Here is a 19,627-nt window from a genome sequence, read left to right as displayed (position 1 = left end):
AACTCTATTGGAACCGCTAAACACCCCAAATTTTTTTTGCAAAAACTTTTTCATTTTTTTTATTTATTTACTTGTCTTAGTTTAAGTTGGGAATAACAAGTTATAAAAGGGTTATATTTTTACAAACTTACAACCGATAGCGTCGTGATAAAAAGAACTAACATAAGAAAATTATGAAACGGTATAACAAGTCTAGCTAAAATTCGATTATATATGCTTGGTCACATTAAAAACCCATTCCCACAAAAAGTGAGTTTTGAGCCTTTATTGAGCATAAAAATACACATATTTAAATTGAATGCTCATTTTTCGTTTCTTGTGTGAATAGCCGCTCGGTCTTTACAAATCTAGAACTTGCCACGACGATACATTCCCGGTCCTTACCAACTTAAACCCAAGTAAGTAAATGATGGAGGCATTAGGACTAACTATTTTTCTTTCAAAACCATTATTTTTCATTTTTTTTTACCTACCCAAAATCCCCCTAGAAAACCCCTTTGAGCCTAAACCTTTCATTTCATTACCCCCAAAACAATTTTCTACCCACCAAAAACCTTTTTTTTATTTTTTCACCTTTATTTTAGTGACAAACTCGGTTTTTCATAAACATACCCTTTACGTGACGAAAAAAAAAAAATATATATATATATATATATAAAATATGATGAAGTCAAAAACAAACATAAGCTACAAAAAGCTTGTTTGGAGAAATACTTCAAAAAAATAAATGTCACCAAAAATAAGGTATTTTACGAAAACCGACACTTGTTACGATTTTCGCCCTTTTTACTAACCACTAACCAACCACCCACCTTTAAACCCAAGCCTTCACCCCAAAAGACCTCTTGATATTTACAAAGGTAAAAAGTTAAAAAGGAGGAGGATTGATCGCTTGGCAAGCATATGGAAAATGTAAATCCGTGCCGCTCTCGAGCGATTCACTTAAATATACACCTTCGGTCGAGTGATTGAGTGATCTCCCGTGAGGTATGTGAACTTGTATATAAATGGAATTTTAATAAGGCATGCTATGCCAAATTAAGTAATTTATCTTATGTAAAGTTCAAAATAAACCATGACGAATAAGATTGTAAATAAAATAAAAATAGAACCTATACAAACCTTGGATTCCCGACACTCTAGGACAAGTTAAAAAAACTTCTCTTCTACCTATTCCATTTGGGAGTGTAAGCCACATTAAAAGAGTTTTGCATGAGGACAAGCAAAAGTTCAAGTGTGGGGGTATTTGATGTGTGTAAAATGCAACATATAAAACACATCAATTAAGGCATAAAACTAACCCTTTTTAAGTACTAATGTTGGAAAAAGAGTGTTTTTGTCTTCCTTTTGTATTTTCAGGATGAAATGAGCTCAAAATCACAAAAGAAGCAAAAAGACTACTAAATCTACCATAAATACAAGAAAAGGAACAAAAGTGAACTGCCCGGACCCTCAACGGCACCTCCCAAGACAAAGAGAAAAGAAACAGAGCCTGAACACGCCCCGTGTCCAGTGAACACGGGGGCGTGCCCAGGAAGCAGCAGAAAAGACAAACCAGTAGAAGCTTCCATTGCTCACCACGGGGCCGTGCCCAGCGGACACGGGGGCGTGTTGAAAGTACAGCAGGCGCATTAATTGTAATTCGCAATTACAATTAATGAAGAGAGAGAATGTCAGACAGGCACGGGGCCGTGTTCAGCGAACACGGGGCCGTGTCCAGCGTTCTGTTCAGCCTATAAATAGAGGAGCTTGGCTTCATTCTCTCTCATCCCTTGGCACACCACCTCTCTCACACTTCATCCACCACCCACCACCACCATAACACCATCATCCACCACCATCATCCATTGTCCATCATAGAGTGTGTGAGTCGTCTCGGGATCCAAGATTGATCGTAAGAGTTCTTGACAATCAAGGCCATGTTTGCCTAAGTCTCTTACATCACTTGGTGAAGACAAGTGTTTAGTATAATACTTTTTATTTTTAATCTTTTGCACTTTTTATTTGGTTTTGTATTAATGACTTTAATAACTAGTTACTTATGTTGAAGGTGATCTTTCCTTATCGTTTGTCCGTGGTGTCTTGGCATTATTTTACTGTCTATATAAAATAAAAGATTTTCACCATTCATATCTCCACGGTCTATATGGAGGTATGTTGGCTACCTGGTCGGGGGTTAAGGGAACGGTTTGGTAAAGGTCTTGCCCTTGTTCAGCGTTTAGAGGTCCTGCTTGGGACCTGGGTCAAATTTAGTAGGATCTCCTTCAATGCCCATAGGTATTGGATGGCGGGGATCCAAACTCTTTGACCCCCTCATAAGCTAACTACTATTAATACTATAACCCGGCTATTTAGGACTGTATCCTTGCTGACTCAGACTACTTAGCCGAGGGTAACGTCACCGCCAAAAGCGGGGCCTACCATAATTTGCATTAATAACTTAATTCATTATCTTTCAATAATCCAACCCTTTAGGATTGTATCCTTGCTGACTCAAACTACTGGGTTGAGGGTAACGTCACCTCCGAAAAAGGGGCCTACTACAATAACTAAGATAATCTCTTAAACAAGTGCAAAAGTGCGAAAATAATCAAAGGTTATACTAATACACTTGTCGGATCCAAGTGATTCATCTTGTCTATCTGTTTTTATTTTATTTTATTTTTCAGCATTTAGTTAGTTTTTATTTTTCTTAGTTTAAAACATTTTTCTAACTTTTTGATTTGATTAGACGTTGAGGATAAACCGGTATTAAAAGCTCTTGTGTCCTTGGACGACCTCGGTATCTTACCAACACTATACTACGTCCACGATGGGTGCACTTGCCCATATGTGTGTTTAGTGTTAAGTAAATATCGTGTTTTATAAATTTAAAACTTGGCTAGAAGTGTAAAAAGGGCTTAAAAATATATCTAAATTATATACACACCGACACGCATCACTCCTATTTCTCAAGTTTAAAGGGTAACAACGAAGTCACTTAACGATAGAAGGTACTATCAAATTTGATAGATCCATGTGAGGTATGATAGTACGTCGTTGCCGAGAACAAGGGTGAGCTTATGCTCTTAACAAAGTTTTGGAGGCATCCAAGCAACGTGGATGATGTAAAACTTTGCCTATATGATCTAGGGGTGGTGCCGCCTCGAGTGAAGATTAGTGGTTTATCTTCTAAAGGGTCATGAAAAGGATTTATAGCGCACGGCCATATTCGCGCTCAGTGAGAACGCAAAGTCAACTGGTGATGTGTGGGGGTAAACCGAAGGGGGCTATCAGGTTAATGGTTGAATTCCATAGGACACCATCTAATCTGTCTCTTCTTGTTTATCAACATAAACTGGGTTTAATCTTCGTGACACCTAGTGACATCATTAGTCTAAGTGAACGGAAACATTCCAACTTGGTGGGGGATTGTTGGAAATATTATAGATAATATTAAAGAGGAACATACAAGTTGGTATGTTTCCTCCATCCCACATTGGTGGAGTGATTGAAGTTTGAGTGGTTTATAAGGGATTACCCCTTATGGGCCTCCAATGTGTTAAATGGGTTGAGTAGTGGATAAAGCCCACACGCGCGCCGAGCCGAGCCGAGCCGCGAGCTCGCGAATGGTCGCGTTTGAGGCGCGAATGGGCGCGTTTGAGGCGCACTTTGCACTTCGCACGTACGCATCGTCGCGAGGAGCTGAGGAGCTTTTATTTTTAGCTAAGGTCTGGTCAGGTGGGTCAGATTTGTGGATTGAATGAGATAGAGAGATAGAGATTAATTCGAAACAGTGGGGGTTATCCCATACTGATTCGAATTCGTATGGGATAACTATACAGTAACCGAATTCGTGTGGATATGCATCCAGAAAAACGAATTCGTATGGGATTGGTATATCTCTCCCCGTTTTTCTCATTCTCTGGTATAACCCACAACTATAAATAAAGGCTTCCTGTTACCCATTCACATACTCACAATTTCGCAGCCTACTCTCCTCCATCTGGGTGTTCGTGTTTTCGTTCCAGCTTCTGCGTTTTCTGGTTTCCATTGCTGTTGGAATACCAGATCAGTTCTGCATTAAATCCTGGGAGTTTACGCTGCAGCTCACAGCAATACGAGCGCGTAAAATCCTTTAAGGACAGGAGTTTTTTCCGTGCAGTTCAAGGCTTTCGTTCAAGGATCTTCGTTCTCACTCGCCAGGTTGGTTTTAATTTACTTGTTCTTTAAATTCGTCCGACAACGGGACAGTCTCCTTCTACCTTTCTTTAATCAGTTTGCTCAAGTTGGAACAAACTGGTTTGGCTGATAACTCGGTAATTAATAAATTAATTGTTTGATTAAATTATTTTCAACAATGGATCATTACAACGTTTCAGTTGGCGGTTGACAATTATCGGTTATAACTGATGACGCTAAGTTGTCACTTATCAGTCACTACTGATCTTACTTGCCACTGATTGACAAAGTTGTCGTTGATCATAGTCACCATTGTTGATCAACAATAACCCACTACTGATAATTATTTCTATTCAACGCTTTATCATTTTCCATCAAGAACGCTATCCCTTGGACCCTCGCATTGTCGGTGCACATGGGCGAAGCTTTTAAGGGGCGGAAGTTGGCGGTCGACCCCCTGAACTTTTTGCTTAGTAGTTGGTGAGTATGTAGTTTTCGTATATAAATTTTTGGGTATATACGCTTTCGACCCCCCAGTTTATATAAATTTTTAGGTCCGGTGACTTTCGTCCCCGGTCGGAAATCTCAAGATTCACCACTGTCGGTGCATAAAATAAAGTAGCTATTAATGACTATATACTTCACACCTATGAAATTATATCTATACATTATTATTATTATTATTATTATTATTATAAGTAAATCAAATTATACCAAGATAACACTAAAATCATCCTACTTTCTTAATACACACACTTTGTTAAAACACACGTTTTTAAAAGGAAATGTGTTAACTTAAAACATTGGTTTAAATACAATACGCCGGCGTAGCATGTGGGAAAGAAAGATGGAACCGGCGTAAGCAAAGCACGTGGATGGACTTATATTGCCTTACACGTAAAATCCGCTCATCGCCGGCATACTTTTCTTTTTCCATATTTAGCCTTCAACTTCTTTATTATGTGCATTTTCACCCCCACTACTTAACTAATTTTTGTTTTGTATTGTTTTATTTTATATAGAAAACTACTTTTAAATAAAATACTGTTTCATACATTTGTTGTATTTCTCTAGAATAAAAAAGGCTTTTAGGCTTTTATTGTATAATATTTTTATATGTAATAATACCAAAGTATTTTGTTTTCGTTAACGTATGCTCGACTTAGTTTATACCTTCGATCCTCACTCTGTGCAAGTCATTTATCCAACTGACACACAACTTGACTCTTTGTATAAGTTGGTTTTTCTACCAAAGGGCTTGTTGCCTAGCTGTTAGGGGTGTAAACGAGTCGGGCTGAGCCTGAGCTCGAGCTCGGTTCGTCATGTTTTTATAAAGCTCGAGCTCGAGCTCAGCTCGGTTCGAGCCTATTTATTTGAGCTCGAGCTTAGCTTGCGAGTAAAACCCAAAGCTCGAGCTATTTTAAGAACAACCTCAAACAAGTTAAAAGTCCAGCCCGAGCTCGCTTCAATATCGCTTAAACAAGCCAAAGCTTGGCTCAAGGTCGGCTCGCCAGTGTTATCATCATTAGTATTATATTATATATATAAAAAGAATTGTTTGGGCTCGTTTAGGCTCGAGCTTTGTGTTTCAGGCTCGAGCTCGAGCTCGATAACTAAACGAGCTCTATTTTAGGCTCGAGCTCGTTAAAGCTTATAACCGAGCCGATAACGAGTAGCTCTCGAGTCTCTTGGCTTGTTTACACCCCTACTAGCCGTGTCAAGGTGTGCTGGATCATGGAAATGCTTTGATTCATATGATTTTGAGTGCTCTAGTCCCATAATGAAAAAAGGTAGATTTAGAAATAGGAATAAAGGTTGTGTAACTTATTTGATTTATATGAAATAGGAATAAAGGTTGTGTTCTAGTCCCATAATGAAAAAAGGTAGATTTAGAAATAGGAATAAAGGTAGATTTAGTAGGTAAAAATAATAGGATGGTTTTTCTAGTTTGTTTTATATAATAGTTTCAACTAATTAATTTCAATAATCTTATTTGATTGAAAAAAAAAAAAAAAACAATAAAACCAACTAATATTCCAGAATACCTTTAATGTTTAAAAAAATACACATTTCTAAATTTTTGTTAGCCTATGAAAACTTTAAACCATGTAATCAATAATCTTTATTAGAATTCACTAAAAGAATATCTAGTGATATATTTATTAGTGTGTATAACTCTTAATATTGAATGCCTAACTCGACTTCGTATATGATTGTTAGGTAAAGACACATAAATGATAAATAGCTGCAGGGTGGCAGGCACTGAATTAATTTATGGTATTATTTATTGGTGACCAAACTTAAATAAGAGCGGATGCAAAATCATAAATCGTACCAAAACACAAAAACAAATTATTGATGATAGAAAACGACATTTTGATTTAAGACTGAGAAATGATTAAATGAAAAGGAGTTCTTACATTATAAAAATCAAGTTTAAATAAGAGACCAAAAAAATAGAATTTAAGCCAATGATTTGCGTCTTTATTATTTTTTTAAATGTTAAAGTTTTATTTAAATAAATTATGGTTTCGTCACAAGGGCCCTTGTAAATTTTCGGAATTTAGGAAAATCATTTACATATACCGGACAATCGTTTAAAACACGGGTGCAGCTTCTAGTGGGTGGGAGGAGGCGGCCGACCCCCCGGACTTTTCGCTTAGTAGTGGAGAGCAGTGGCGAAGCTTGAAAAAAAAAGTTCGGGGGGTCGGAAAGTAACGGACCTAAAAAAAATTTTCTATCGTGTGGTTTCGAGGTGTATGTTCGGGTTGGACGTTGGTGATTCGATTTGGATCGGGTCGGGTCGGGTCGGGTCAAACACTAATATCAAATAAAAAACGTTCTCAAACATTAAAAAAGAAGTTATCATTTTATTCTTCCACATAGCATAATCTAATAACAAAACAAGTTAACAAATCACCTTAAATTTCAAACTCTAGTTTCTATCTAAATCAAATCACAATAAGATTAAACAAATAAAATTAGACATAGTTACATAAAGATTCAACAAGTTTAGGGCAAAAATTCGGACCAATTTCACCCCTAATTTCAACATAAATTGCAGCCCTAAATTAAACCTAAAGAGAAAAAACACAAACCTTTAACCTTATGAAGATTGGATAGGGTGGGCTTTTAAGTTGGGCTATATAATGATTTGATTTGGTTTATATAATATACATTCTGGTATTCTACCAAATAATATGATTTGGGCTATAATATTTGGACTAATTAAATTTTTTATTTGGGCTATATAAATAAAAAAATTAAAACCGGGGGGTCGAAAACGTATATACCTACAAAATCCTATACGAAACGTACATGTATAACACTACTGACCGAAAAGTTCGGGGGGGGGGGGGGGGCGCCCCTCTCCGCCCCTTAAATCCTTCGCCCTTGGTGGAGAGTATGTAGTTTTCGTATAGAAATTTTTGGGTATATATGTTTACGACCCACCGTTTTATAGAACTTTTTGGGTATATACGTTTTCGACCCCCCGGTCGGAAATCTCAAGCTTCACCACTGGTTCCTCATTTCAAAATGTGGGCATGACCGAAAGTGACATTTCGAAGGTGTATAATGCTTAGACTAGACCTAAACATGAATAATAGATACGAGAACAACCTTTTGGTAAGTAAGTATATATGTTTACTTACCAAACTGGTGGATCATGAGTGGTCGCTAAAGGAAAGCTCCCAGCTGCCTCTAATTTCCACAGTGAACAACACAAAAGTAATCTAGAAGGTAGAGCTTCATATGAATCACGTTACTCAAACAGGCCCAGGCCCAGTAGATTTCAAAACTCCAACAGTGGGATGTCTAACAACTCACGGGCTAATCACATTTTTTTTTTTGTTCTTATTGCAGCATTCCATGTCACGAGATTAAGGATTGTAGAAAGCTGGCCCGGTTCCTACAAGAAAATAATATAACAATATCCGCGGTCCCACCATCCAATCCGATGGTCAACACCTCATCGGCAAGTTCATCTCTAGCAACATTGCCTTGGATGTTTGATACTGGTGCCTCAGATAATGCAACCCCCAATCGCTCTTTGTTACACACCTTATCGGAATATGGAAGGCCGGAAGAAATTGTGTTAGGAAATGGTAAAAGTCTATCAATCTCTCACACTGATCATTCCACTCTTCCCACTTTCTCACATAATTTAAATTTACAAAAAAAATTTCTTGTCCCTTAGTTACGCACTAACCTTGTTTCTGTTGCAAAACTTTGCAAGTCTAATAATGTCTTTGTTGAATTTTTTCCTTATCATTTTTTGGTGAAGGATCTTTGCACGGGGACACATCTAATGCGGGGAGTGTACGTCAATGATATTTACTATGCAGCCATCAACACTCTTCGTTATCTTCCTCAAATCAATTCAATCGCCATGTCAATTGGGTCACTTCACTCATGGCATTACAAGTTTGAACATCCATCTATCAAAGTCCTAAAATTTCTACTCAAGAGTTTAGGACTAAATCAAAATAAAATGTCAAACAATATATTTCATTCTGATGCTTAATCTATTAATAAAAGTCATAAAATGTCTTTTGGTGAAAATTCATTTAGTGTTTCCAAACCACTAGAACTTGTGTATTCGGATGTTTGGGGCCCGGTCCAACTCTCAAATGATGGCTATGCCTACTATGTCATCTTTGTCGATTTTTTCTCCAGATACACTTGCTTATATCCCATGAAACAAAAATCAGATGTCGCTATTCTATTTCCCTAATTTAAAACATTGGTTGAAACTTTTTTCTGCACACCTCTAATATCACTTTTCTCCGACAACGGAGGCGAATATATTGGTCTTATTCCATACCTTCAACAACATGGAATCTCCCACTTCACCACTCCACCACATATACCGGAAAAGAATGGCGTGCCCGAAAGACGCCATCATCATATCGTTGAAACTGGTTTATCTCTTCTACATCACGCCAACCTACCACTCTCCTTTTGGTCTCATTCCTTTCAAATAGCGGTCAACCTAATTAACCGACTACCCACAAAAATCCTAGATTTCAAATCACCATTTGACAAATTATACAACATCTCATCAATCTGCAAAAAATCAAAACCATTTGGTTGTCTGTGTTTTCCATGGTTGCACCCATATGCAACCTCGAAACTACACCCACGATCCATTAAGTGTATTTTCCTTGGCTACTCATCCTCAAAATTCACATACAAATGTTATAATCCTTTTTTTGATCGCCTTTATCATTCTAGTTATGTAGAGTTTGTAGAACACATTTTCCCATTCAAAACCGACTCTCCTCCCCCCTCCGCTCTACCGACACCCAATCCCCTACCTTCCCCTTACAAATCCCACCCCAACAACCCACTATCCATAAGTACGTCCAAAACTTCCCTCATATGCAACATCAATGTCACACCCCAACTGATGACGGAATCATCGGAGTGAGACGAAAAAGATTGCTCATCACACATAACGCTGTTGGCGACATTAACTAATTCAAAACTCGATTTCATATCATATCAAAATTGTCAAATTACAACACGAAATTCAAATACAACAGGCAAAAACAATACAACAAGTTAAAAAAATGAAATGACCAATCTAGTAATTTGAAATGTGTTTCTAGTGTCGTCCCTACTAGATTTCGTCATAATCAACCTCATCAACCTGCAACATGTTAACAAAGTATAGTTCAACACAAAAATGTATTGGCGAGTACACAAGTTTAAGTAAATAAGTATAAGTATAAAAGTTTAAAACGAATCCACATGGCAACCTAAGTTATTCAAGATCAACATATCATGGCATGCAATATTTCTAGTCAACCCTCTGTTTACGCAATAAAGAATGAAATTTAACATGACCTCTCGTTTACGGGTGGTGCGTTAATCCTATAGCGCTATACATGTTAAATGGAGCTAGGCTCGTACAAAACTAATGACTATAGTATCACATAAGAATCACCCAAGACTATGTATCAAGTATAACAAGTAATTTTCATGTATAAGGATTGTTTTGTGCATAAAGAATAAGTATTATGATTTTTGATAAGGTTAACATATCGCACCCAAAAAGTGGTAAAATGAAAACGGGTCAAGTGTACTCACAGTTTTGCGTTAATTCTTCGGAGAATCCTGTGAGCGTAGGTGGGAGTTGATGGTTGTCGCGCAGAGACACCAAGCTTACCCTATGGGGCAAATGAAGGCGTGAGTTGGAGTTGGAATCGTACAGAGTTAAAGGACAGATTACACATAAAATTAACAGCGGGTAACAGAAGTATATTTGTAACACCCTAAAAATATAAATTTTTATATAATAAATTAAATGTCGGTTATAAACAAGATAAAGTAACTAGGAATAAATAGCCTAGTTAACCATAAGTCTTGATATAATAAGAAAAAACATGGTTAAAATACTCCTTATGTAAAGATTGAACAAGTAAAGGGACTAAACTTGACAAAATTGGAAGTGATTTTATTTAATTAAAACAAAACACCAAAACACACACTTTAGTGTGTGTTCTGGTTGAGTTCTTCACAGGAGACAAAAGGGGTTCTCCTACATGAACCCTAACTCTTGCAAATCAATCGAATCAAAAGGCCAAATCAGTCCCAAATCGAAATCCAAGCTCATATTAGTGACACCTAAGTGAAGGGATCACAAGGTATGTTAAATTTCATCTTTTGGTTATGTCATGAACTTTTGGTGAAATCTTGAAATAAAAAATTTAGCTTGCATAACCAATGTTTGAATGAAATTAGGAATGAAATCATGTCTAGGAGTAAACCCTAGTCAATAGTTTGTTGAATTGATGTTCATAATTGTTAAATTCATGGTCACCCATCTAAGTGTTAAATGGGTTTTGTAGAATGATGAAGAACACTAGAAATTTGATTATAAAATGAGTGTTATTGATTTACATGAAGTGAATCTAGATGTTATTATGCATACTAGATATAATAAACTTGCAAAAATTGTTTAATCTTGGCTAAATAGTTAGTCATGAACTTGATAATGGATTTTGTAAAACGATGCCCATAAGGTGTTTGTTAAAACGCTTAAGAGAAAGCTAAAATGTTAAATTTCGAACAAAAACACATATTTGAATATTATGGTGAATTATGCGTTATATGTTATGATTAGAGTTCTAAACAAGTTGATGGTTGAACTCTATAGGCAAGGGAATTGAATCCTCAAGAGGACAAGCCGAAGTTGATATGCGCTTGAAGGAAAATCTCTAAAGGTACGTAACTATGGTTTCGTTACATTATGCTTGATCATGGATTTTAGTTAGTAGACTTGAATTAGTATAACATGTGAATTAGGTATGTCGTGGAAGTGACGAAGTTCATTAGACAAAGAAACGGGTCAAAATATTTATTGGAATAAGTTTGGTATGTTGATGAAATGGAGGTTTCGATTAGACAACCAAACAGGTCAAACAATGGTTAAATTGGTAGTAATGAAGTGACTTAAATCTCACTCGATGATTGTGGATTATGAAAGCGTAAAACCATGGAATGGTAATGATACGCCGAAGTTCACAAGCCCGTGGAATGGGTAATTACGTCTAGAAACCACAATTGATGAATAAAGTAAATTATGACATATAACTAAACGGGACGAATAAATAAAAAGGGGATTTATAGGCCATCAGCTTATAACCCGGAGTTTTATGCAAATAATGATAGTGAACGTATTCGTATTTAAATTTCGGACGCGTAGGAAAAAGAATTTCGTAAAACGGATTTATAGAACGAAAGTTATGGAGTTTTAAAGTTAGAATTTGGTTAGAATTCGGAGCTGGGCATTTGCAGTTCAAATAAATGAATCTTTCTGTTAAAAAGTGGCCGTCGTGCCCCGCGACGGAGAATGGGAAGTTGGACGCGCCCCGCCACGGCCTGTATCGGCCCGCGAAGGCTGAGGCCTTATCTGTCGCAGCCCGCGAGTGACCCTAGAGCTAGCAAGTTTTGTTATTTTGTTTATTTTGCATTCTGAACTTGTTTAAACTTGTTATTTGACCATCAAAACTAACTTTTATGTTGGTTTTGAATTTAGGTGATCCTAGTGACCTCCCGGGTGAAGATCAAGAAATTTTCAAGAACCAAACACAAGTCTTTGAAGCTTCTGCCATGATGTCATTTTGTTTAGTTAAATGTTAAACATGAAAACACTTAGTGTTATATTTTGAATGTTTTTAACTAGTATGGATGTTAGCTTTATAAAAATTTTTGTAATGCCGCATTTACACTTTAATATGTACTTAATATTTTATAATTGTGTTTAAAATGAGACGGGTGTTACAATATTCTAACTAATAGCGATGAATAACACCAAGTGAGAATGCGAAATGGAAACTCAAACAGCTAATAAACAGTGCGTTCGCATGAACGCAGAAGGTGGGTTCGTACAAAAGCAGTAGGTGGGTTCGTACAAACGAGCTTCCCCCTTCGTACGAAGGGACTGTTTGCTAGTCAACGTTTGTTTTTGAACTTTTAACTATATGTTAGTTACGTTCGTTGTTTCTGTTTTAATATGTTACTGATGTTATACATAAATTAGCAGTCTAAGTTAATCGGAAGTATCATAGAAGTCATGCATGGAGGCTATTTCACCTCGTTGTTTAACACCAAAGCACAAATTAGTAGAACTGATTGGTTGGTCATGTTTACAGAAAGGAAATTGCAGTAATATAAATATTAGTTGTGTCCAGAATCAACAACATCAAATATCGCAATAGTTGATGATGAAAATCGTCGGAAGTTGTTTGGGATCAGTGGGTTCGTACGAAGGCAGGTGTCGGTCCGTACGAACGCACAGGTGGGTTCGTACGAATGCACTAGTGGATTCGTACGAATGGGTTGTTCTTGAGGGGAAATCAGCTTGGTTTTGCTTGAACTGACCCTCTATTCAACTAAAATCAGTTCCATCATAAATCCACAACTACCTTCTCAGCTTGTGAACTCAGTGGGACTTGGTTTCGGTTCTGTTTAGATTCGAATGTTTGTAGAAAGGGTTTTTAATAGATTATCTACACATTATGTTGGTCCCAGTCTAATCGAGAGTTTATATCAGTTGCCTAGGCAAGGCTGAAGTACCAACACATTCGTGAGACATCTATGTTTGCTAAAATCGTTTGTAAAAAGTTATGAAATGTAGAAGGAGCGTTGAAGGATTTAGCTAACACTCACTTTCGAAATGTTGAAGTGAGTTCCTTGAGTTGTAGCAATTAGAGAGAGTGAAGTGGGAGTGGAAGTTTGGAAATGGAGGAGAAGGGTTGTATTTATAGAAGGGTTTAGGGTGAAATGGGCTCAAGAGTTACGAATGGGCCTTGGGCTTACGAATTGCCTTGTACGAATGGGCCTCGTACGAATGGGCTTGGCCCGTTCGTACGAACCCACTAGGCTTAAGCCCAAAAGGTCGGTTTTTCTTGTATTTTAGCTGATTTCAAGCGTTTTTAAGCATAATTATGCAATGTACAAGTGTCGTGCAAGTATAAAAGAGTGTAATAATGTATTTTATGTGTAAACAAGTATGAAGACGTATGAATTTGTATAAAAACAAGCATCAAGTATATATGAAGTATGAATAAACACAAGTATTTATGAATAAAGTATAACGCAAGTATAAAAAAGATAATGTTTTCCATTATGATTTAAGTCTCGGATTACAAAGATACAACGAAAGGACGATTACCAGGAATACAAGTTTCCAAAAATAGAAATACAAGACAAGCTTCATAATTAAGGAAGGTACGAAAAAGCATGGCGTTACAGTCTCCCCTCCTTTAGGAAATTTCATCCCGAAATTTAGGAAGATGTAACGAATAGTTTTGGATAATTAGCCTTCATATCACTTTTGAATTCCCAAGTAAACTTAGCCCCACATTTTCTTTCCCATCGAACCTTGACGATAAGAATTCGACTGTACCTCAAAAGCTTGACTCCTCGGTCCATAATTTCGACAGGTTTCTCCACGAAATGTACAGTCTCATTGATTTGAAGGTCTTCGAGTGGAACTTGAAGTCCTTCTTCAGCTAGACACTTCTTTTTTTGGGATTGAACCCTACCAGAGAAACAGTTGATTAAAGCCAAAACCGGATCAGAGCAGTGGATCCAAAATAAGCAGATGTTATGTTTACATTCTCTCCCCTTGAAAGTGGTTCTAACAACTGATGACCTTCATCCACTGATCCTGTACAACAACTGCTGCCTTACAACTGCTGATCAAGTTAAAGACTGATGAAGACTAAAGCCCTGATGATCAATTTACTGTTATGGGTCAAGCACTGCTGAAGAAACCAAGTACTGCTGGAGTCACAACAGTGGAAGGATAAAGCAGTAGTTTAGTCTTTCTTATGTAATGTATTGTAATCAGTAGTTAGCATTGCAGTGTTTGTATTAGATCAGTAGTTTCAGGTTGTTAGGAGGTTAGATGTCACTTTCATGGTGACGTCAGCCAAGATGCTTCAGTGGTTTGCTCGTGCCTATAAATAGAACAGTACCCTATACTGTTCTATTAGCTCTTTCACCACTTGTCTTCCTGTACGAGCAAATACTGTGAGCTCAGGCTGAGGGGGAGTTTGTTACATGCATGCAAAGTTGTAATCAGTGATTGGAATAAATTTAATCATTTGGTTCAATGTTCAAACATGTATGTTAAAAGCATTTCTCCTGTTTGATTGTGTGCAAAGTTTATTTCCATTTTATTTCCGCTGCAATTACTTGTTCATCTTCATCAATTTCTAAACAAAAACATAATAAAAAAGAAACTCAGAACCTAACATCTTTAAATTTGAAACATGGAAGAAAGGATGAACGTTGTTGAGTTCTTCAGGTAGTTCCAGTCAATACGCAACCTTGCCAATCCTTTCGAGAATCTTGAAAGGACCTACGTAGCGAGGTGCGAGTTTTCCTTTCTTACCAAAACGAACTACGCCCTTCCAAGGAGATACCTTGAGAAGTACAAGATCACCTATCTCGAATTCCAAGGGTTTGCGACGCTTGTCAGCGTAACTCTTTTGTCGGCTTCTGGCTTTCAGCAAGTTGTCTCGAACCTGTAAATCTTGTCCGTTGTCTCTTGTATAAGCTTGGGACCGGTGATTTGAGCTTCTCCGATCTCGTGCCAACAAATAGGTGAACGACACCTACGACCATACAATGCCTCGAAGGGTGCCATTCGAATACTAGCGTGATAACTGATGTTGTACGAGACTTCGATCAAAGGCAAGTGCATATCCCAGTTGCCACCAAAATCGATTATGCATGAACGAAGCATATCCTCTAAAGTTTGGATAGTACGCTCGGTTTGTCCGTCAGACTAAGGATGAAAAGCGGTGCTAAGGTTAATATGAGTAGCCATAGTGGATTGAAAAGTTTGCCAAAGATGAGACGTAAAGCGACCATCGCAATTAGAAATGATGTCGATGGGGATACCATGACAACATATGATTTCATCAATGTAGATTCAAGCCAATTTCTTGACTTTGAAATCTTCACGAATGGGGACAAAATGAGCGGATTTGGTCAATCGATCGACAATCATCCAAATACTGTCATGACTAGATAAAGTACGAGGAAGCTTGGTGATAAAGTCCATTTCAATGCTCTCCCATTTCTAGACAGGAATTTCTGGTTGTTCGAGCAAGCCAGAGGGATGTTGGTGTTCAGCTTTAACCTTCGAACAAGTGAGACATTTTGAAACGAAGGTGGCGATATCTTTCTTCATTCCAGGCCACCAATAGGACGTACGCATATTGGTATATCTTATCAGCACCAGGGTGAATAGAATACCTTGATTTGTGTGCCTCCTTCATCAGAAAGTTTCGAAGGTTACCACGATTTGGAATCCAGATGCAATTGAGATGACATTGAATACCTTCGGAGTTATACACAAGACTCTCTTCAGCACCACATCGCATTTTGTTGTAGAGGTTACCCTCGTTAATGGACGCGTATTGAGCTTCACGAATGTAGTTTTGAAGATCGTTAACGAGTTGGAGACAACGAATACTCTTTACATGAGTTTTACGACTAAGAGCGTCGACCACTACATTCGCCTTTCCTGGATGGTAGCGAATTTCGCAGTTGTAGTCGTTTAACAACTCTACCCAACGACGTTAACGCATGTTCAGTTCCTTTTGGTTGAAGATGTGTTAAAGGCTCTTATGGTCGGTGAAGACCACACACTTAGTACCATAAAGGTAGCGTCGCCATATCTTCAACGCAAAGACAACTGCGCCAAGTTCAAGGTCGTATGTAGTGTAGTTTTTCTCATGTACTTTGAGTTGCCTCGCAGCGTAAGTGATAACCTTGTCTCATTGCATAAAGACAAAACCAAGGCTAAGGTTTGAAGCGTCACAGTACACGACGAAGTCGTCGTTACCATCGGGAAGAGCGAAGATAGGAGCATTACAAAGCATGTCCTTGAGCGTTTGGAAAGACTCCTCTTGTTCAGGACCCCAAACAAAAGGTTTATCTTTTTGAGTCAAAGAGGTAAGAGGAATGGCAATTTTCGAGAAGTTAGAAATGAAACGACGATAATAACCAGCTAGACCAAGAAATGAATGTATTTCAGACGGAGACTTTTGACGGGTCAGTTCTTCACGGCTTTGATTTTTGCAGGGTCAACGTGAATACCAAGTTCATTGACGGTATGACCAAGAAATTGGACCTCTTTTAACTAAAATTCACACTTAGAGAATTTGGAATAAAGACGTTCAGCGCGTAGAAGCTGAAGGATAAGACGCAAGTGTCGCTCGTGCTCTTCTTGGGTCTTGGAGTAGATGAGGATATCGTCGATCAAGATGATCACAAAACGGTCTAAGTACGCTTTGCACACGCGGTTCATCAAGTCCATGAAAACTATAGGTGCGTTGGTCAAATCAAAGGGCATGACCACGAACTCATAATGACCATAGCGCGTTTGAAAAACGGTTTTGGGTATATCTTCTTCGAGGACTCGAGGTTGATGATACCCAGAATGAAGATCGACCTTGGAAAGCAAGTCGCGCCTTGTAGTTAATCGAAGAGATCGTCAATACGAGGAAGTGGGTATCGATTTTTGACTGTGAGCTTGTTGAGCTCACGATAGTCAATACACATACGGAACGATCCATCTTTCTTTTTGACGAATAAGACAGGAGCGCCCCAAGGAGAAGTACTAGGGCGTATAAAGCCTTTATCAAGAAGCTCTTGAAGTTGGCTCGAAAACTCTTGCATCTCAGAGGGTGTTAGGCGATAAGGAGACTTAGCGACATGCGTAGCTCCAGGCACTAAATCGATTTGAAAATCAACAGAACGAGCAGGAGGCGGACAAGGAAGATCATCGGGAAACACATCTGGGAAATCACGTACATCAGGAATGTCACTCATGCTTGGGCCTTTGTCCTTCTTTTCCACAATGTGGGCGAGAAAGGCGAAGGTACCCTTGCGCAAGTATTTGTTCGCTCAAGTATACGATAAGCTTGAGACCTTGAGAAGGTTTCTCGCCATAGACATGTAGAGAATCACCATTGGGAAAAGGAAGACGAATGAACTTTTCAGAACAGACAACTTCAGCACAAACTCGCCTAAGCCAGTCTATACCTACTATGACGTCGAAGCTACCCATTTGCATAGGTATGAGGTCAATGTGAAATGTGTGATCGTTAAGAATCAAGGAACACTTAGAAAGAATGGAATCGACAGTGACAGATTTACCATTTGCGACTTCGACAACGAATGATCTAGGTAACTTAGAGCGTTTACACTTAAGCAAAGGTTCGAATTCTATAGATACAAAAATTGGCGCCAGTATCAAATAAACACGAAGCATAAACATGGTTTACAAAAAACATACCAGTAATGACGTCGTTAGCATTCTGAGCCTGAGCGGTGGTGAGGAGAAATGCTCTGCCTCGAGCTGGTTGTTAAGGTTGCCGTTGCTGCTGTTGCGGTGGTGGTTGATTGCGCTGAGGGCAAACATTGGCGAGATGGTTAAGGTCTCCACATTTGAAACATGCTCATACAAGATCGACTTGAGGTTGAACCTGGTTAGGGGCAGGGTTGGCAACAATAGCTTGTTTTGATTGCCTTGAGGACCATTTCGACATCGGTCAGCAAAATGCCCAAACCTATGACAATTGGCGCATTTGCAGCATGGTGCGGTTGGAGGGTGATGGTAAGAACATGTAACGCACTGAGGATGAGACCCAGTGTAGGCTTGTTGTTGCGGTTCGTTGGTGGTGGCGGCAGCTACTGATTGTATAGGTTGAGGGTTTGCCGGAGTGATGACCGCACATTTTTGGCTTGAGGCCTTCCGCTTCTTGCCTTTGTTTTTCTTGGTCGAGTAGGATGGTGAGGGTTCAACGGTGGTGGTGGAATCAGTGGTTGCTTGGTGCGCACTCTTCGTCAAAACCTTGTCGTAGGTTCCTTGAAGAATACACTTGTTGTTAAGCTCAGCGGATATACAGAAAGCATCCTCAATGGTTTTGGGGCAGGCAGAAGTAACATGGTTCATCAAAGTGGGTGGGAGACAGCGAATGAACTTGGCTACAGCTTTGGGGACGGTGTCGACCTGACCAGGGCAGAGGACACTAAGTTGCTTGAAGCGCGCAATCAGACCGTCATTGTCTCTCCCCTTTTGCGTCAAGTTCCAAAACTCATTTTCTAACTTTTGGAGTTCGTGAGGAGGACAAAACTCGTCCTTCATGAGTTGCTTCAGTTCGTCCCAAGGTAAGGCGTGGGCTACATCATTCCCCCGTTTGTTACACTCGGAGGTCCACCATTCGAGTGCCCTCGAACGGAACACCCCTGTTGCGTTCAGGGTTCGCAGGTCATCGGGACACCCCCTTTAAAGGAAGGTGAGTTCGATTCCGTCGAACCAGTTCATCATGGATGTGGCACCATCCTTGCCAGTAAATTCTAGAGGCTTACAGGCCATGAACTGTTTGAATTGGAACTCGATTTAGGCGTTTCCACCTTCGAGTCGACAGAACCATGGGGTGAATCGGGGTTGGTCTGAATCTTGCTGACGATGTCTGGTATGATCTTAGCCATCTGCTTATCCATTCACTTCATACAGCCCTTCTTTGACATCGTGTCGGAGTTGGCGTCGGAACCCTTCTTCGTGTTGGAGTTGGAGGTGGAGTCCTTCTTGGACTTGGTCTTCTTCGACAAAGCATTGGACGACATCTAAAGAATCGAAAGAGAAGGAAAGGATGAGACTTGATCATGAAGTCAAAATAAGTTTTGCATGTATCAGCACGTAAGCATGATATATCACATATGATTCACATAATTAGTATGAATTCAACAAGTATTTATAAAGCATAAACACGTATGTATGCGTAAAAAGAGTATAAATTTAGTTTGTTCACGAGAATTATTATTGTTCTTGATTGCGAGAGACGTGCGAATTGTGTAACGGTTTTGAAATGAACGAGGTAACAAGTATAAAATCACATATAAATTGAGATAGCATAAAAGAGAGGCTCATAAA

General features: G+C 38.7%; 1 long non-coding RNA gene across 1 annotated transcript; it reads left to right on the top strand.

Annotated features, from left to right (window-relative positions):
* The first annotated feature begins 10,672 nt into the window (after nt 1–10,672).
* LOC110918421 lies at nt 10,673–12,438 on the top strand. The gene is made up of 3 exons (XR_002581296.1): nt 10,673–10,811; nt 11,324–11,390; nt 12,206–12,438. It is a non-coding gene; the product is annotated as an uncharacterized LOC110918421 (long non-coding RNA).
* The last annotated feature ends 7,189 nt before the right edge of the window (nt 12,439–19,627 follow it).

The sequence above is a fragment of the Helianthus annuus genome, chromosome 16 (assembly GCF_002127325.2).
Source record: "Helianthus annuus cultivar XRQ/B chromosome 16, HanXRQr2.0-SUNRISE, whole genome shotgun sequence".
In the NCBI taxonomy this organism is placed as follows: domain Eukaryota; kingdom Viridiplantae; phylum Streptophyta; class Magnoliopsida; order Asterales; family Asteraceae; genus Helianthus; species Helianthus annuus.
The sequence above is the reverse complement of the archived record's forward strand: the minus strand, read 5'-3'. Positions and strand labels throughout refer to the sequence as shown.